Here is a 3,632-nt window from a genome sequence, read left to right on the forward strand (position 1 = left end):
ATGCCACTCATGTTCATGTTCATGTTCATTATGCTTCCACGCTCTGAAAGAGTATGTGCTCACCCCAATGGCTCCGCCCCCCATCTCCAAGAACTAGGGATGGAATGCAGAGCTTCATGAATGCTAACTAAGAAAGGACTCTACCACTGAGCTGTACTTTTGGCCCTTTTGTATTGTATTGTATTTTGAGACAGGGTCTCACTAAATTGCCCAGGCTAGCCTTGAACTTGAGAACCTCCTGCCTCAGGGTCTAGTAGCTAGGATTATAGGCCTGAACCACTGCACTCAGGCTAATGGCTTGTTTTTAATTCCATCCAATGATACCCCTTTTGTATTCCCCTAAAAAAAGGCAATTTAAATTCAGGTCGTGATATTTAAAGAAAATTCAAAGTCCTGGGACCCTCAGTTGTGCCTTATCTTCAAACTTCACCTTCTGTTCACGAGTTGCTTTCACATGGTCATCTTGACACTACTCCTGTTTCTTCATCTGGTTTTATTTACAATCTGTTGCTGCACGCTTCCTGTAACTGTTTCCAGAACCCTGTGAGGAAAAAAAAAAAGAGGCTGGCACATAGAGATTTCTCATATTTGCCCGACTTGTAAAGACAAAATTAAGCAACGTACAAGTCTAAGCTTCAGTTGCCACTGACCAGCTTTTTCAGGCCTTCCCATTCTTAAGAATCACAGTCCTCAGGAATTTCTGTATTTTGTCCTTTGGCGAAGAAATCCTCCTGAATGGGGGTTATTCGGCATCCCCCCCAAGATCTAAGGAATACATTTCTCAAGTTCTGCTGCTCTTAAAGCATGAAAGTCAAATCCCCAAACTTCTTTCTGGTTCTACTTGACTCTGGGGCTTACTTCAACAGGGACAGTCCTCTAAGCTGGATTTCATTCCTGTCTCCTGGGCAAGGCAGTTCGGTCAGAGACGGTTCTGTGGTCCGCTGTCTGGAGGAGATGCGGTTTGGGAGGGCACCCTGACAATTATGGCCAACTGAGGGCGGAGGGAGTGGTCTGGGTTTGGCCCTCAGTCTGGAGTCCCAGGCAGCACAGAGAGATCTTGGCTCGGGACCCGAGGCTGAGGCGTGCTGGGACAGCCTAAGGGGTGTCCTGTCTTTCCAGGGGCTGGGGAACCCTCTCTGGCCCGGGGGCGGGAGTTACTCTTCCAGAATGGGTTCTGACTCCACTGCCGCCTCAGCACTTTCTAATTGCAGCCCCAAACAACAACAGCCACAGCGGCCGTCATAGCAACAGGCCCCGCCCACCCGGCCTCCCTCTCCGCTGGCCGCACGTGACCGCGACGCCTGCGTCTCTCCCTCCGCCCCTGGCGCTAAGGGTGGGGGGAGGAGGCGGGGAGGATGACGTTTACTCTGTCGTTTCCAAGGATATAATGCATAGACGTCAACGTCGCCAGTGTTTAGTGTGTAACGTTCTTCCGTCTCCATGGGAACGTCAGGCGGCTAAACACTGGGCCCCAGCAACAGGCTTCTGATTGGCGCGGGGCTCCCAGGGGCGGAGCCTGGGCTCCCGGGCCGCTCCACCGTGTTGCTGTTTGGGTTGTTGTCTACCAGTTGTTTATTTCTCCATCAGATCTTGGAGCTGAGGTCTAGATCCGTCGCCAAGGACGGGATTCAGGAGAAAACGTGCTCAACGTGCAACTTGCTCCTGCCGATTACAGCCCAACAACAGATGACATAGTTCCACCGTGTCCAAGTTCATTGTGGGAATCTTGGGCCTCATGCCCGGCGTCTGCCGCAACCCAGTATTTGGTGTTATGCGCCCTGCCCCCACCCCGCATCACATCTCAGAAATGCCATTAGCCTCTTAGACACATCCCAGAAACTGTGTTGCCTTCACAGCTGGCAGTTGTTTATGCTCTCAGGAGCAGTCGGGGGCCTTTCATACCTAATGCCTGGATTCAGTGCTACCCCCTCAGGATTTGGCTACATTTTTCCGTCTGGTCCTAATTCTGTTGAATGACATCATTTACCCATATTCCCACCCAGAGATTTCCAGATTTCTTGGAGGTTAGTATAAAGGAATCCCAAAGGATTTGGGGTGGGTACGTCTAGTTATGGATGTATTTTCTTTCTGCCCATTTCAATTAAAAACGAGGGCTTTTTGATTTCCCCAAAAGAAATAGAAATGAGGACAGAGATGAAAAAATAAATATTACATATCAAGATACCAGATTTCTTTTCTTTTTTCTTTTTGCTACTGTGGACTGAACCCAGGGAGGTTTACCACTGAGCTACATCCCTAACCCTTTTTATTTTTTACTTTGAGGTAGGGTATTGCTAAATTGCTTAGAGTTCTGCTAAGTTGCTGAGGCTGGCCTCCAACTTGCAATCTTCTTGCTTCAGCCTCCCGAGTCACTGGGATTACAGACATGTGTCACTATGCCCCATCAAAATGCAGAATTTCTTGATATGCAGTGTATACCAATGGAGTTAAACATTCCAGGCCAAATAAATGTCTCCAAAAAACAGTTCTGCATCTTTATTTTTCTTGTAGCATTAGGGATTGAACCTAGGGTTTTGCGCATGCTAGGCAAGTGGTTTACCACTGAGCCACACCCCCAAGCCCAGAAAGTTTAAACCTTACCCTGGACTCCCGTCAGTGAAACCAAGTTAACATCTGGCAAGAGATAGTGATCTAGCTTCGGGGGTTTCAATCGAGTTCTTCTTAAAAGAATGCCTTAAAAATCTTGAAGTTATAGTGTCAAATAGAATAAATCTTCATTTGCTCATGCACATACAAGCCTGAAATGTTTCATAAAAGGTTTAGATGACCAGATAACATGTTTTAAAAACCCAGAGAGATATGCCAATACAAACCTCAAGTTGAAAACAAGAAAGTAAAATTACTCTCCTGGATTGGGGTGGATATAAAGGTTATCTGTTCTCTCTAATCTTAGACCACTACCTCCTTTCCCCTTTATCTGCTCCGATGAATATACTTGTTAATTCTCCCTGCCCCCACCCCTTGGCTAGCTTGGCTAGTCTCACCGCCTGTAATTTCCTTCAGAGATGTGAGTGAAATTAAATGAAATTGGGAACTTGCTTAATGCAAATAGAACCAAAGGGCACAGGCTCTTTATCATAATGAACTTCATTCTGATTAATTCAGGAACTGCAAGTGCTTACTATTTACCCAGTAAATATATTTAAGTGTCATGCAAGTCTCCCTCTTGTCCTGACACTGCCAGGGAATATTTGAAAGTCTGATATAAGATCATTTTTAGACCATCGAACACCCCTTTCTAATTCCATCATCTCTTTTTGTTTCCAGGAATACAGAGTGTCTTGGTCTCTGAGAGCCAATGGATCTGGGTTACACTGAAAGAGGAGTAATGAGACAATATTTACATCGAACACCCAAGATGACCTGAAAAGCTGGAGGAGGTGACTGAGGACATTTTTACAGTGTGACTGAGGAAGAGGGGAGGAAGGTGGACGATGACAGAATCTCTAAATGCCTAGATTTGACTCCAGCAAGTGAACCAGATTTATGACCCTGTCCAAGGGCATCAATTTTGACCTCTCAGCTTCCATCTCTTTTCGTTCTTTTTTGTGGGGGAGGGGGACTTGCTGGGGATTGAACCCAGGAGTGCCTTACCATGGAACTACATCCCC

General features: G+C 46.5%; 1 long non-coding RNA gene across 2 annotated transcripts; it reads right to left on the reverse strand.

The window, feature by feature from the left end:
* Positions 1-285: 285 nt before the first annotated feature.
* Positions 286-1,245, reverse strand: LOC124977312 (uncharacterized). 2 transcript variants are annotated; one of them, XR_007107142.1, is made up of 2 exons: positions 651-1,245; positions 286-541 (listed from the first exon to the last, which is right to left on the reverse strand). It is a non-coding gene; the product is annotated as an uncharacterized LOC124977312 (long non-coding RNA). The 2 variants fall into 2 exon arrangements; XR_007107141.1 differs by having other exon boundaries at positions 625-1,245.
* Between the last annotated feature and the right edge of the window lie 2,387 nt (positions 1,246-3,632).

Source organism: Sciurus carolinensis, chromosome 2, assembly GCF_902686445.1.
Source record: "Sciurus carolinensis chromosome 2, mSciCar1.2, whole genome shotgun sequence".
Classification (NCBI taxonomy): Eukaryota; Metazoa; Chordata; class Mammalia; order Rodentia; family Sciuridae; genus Sciurus; species Sciurus carolinensis.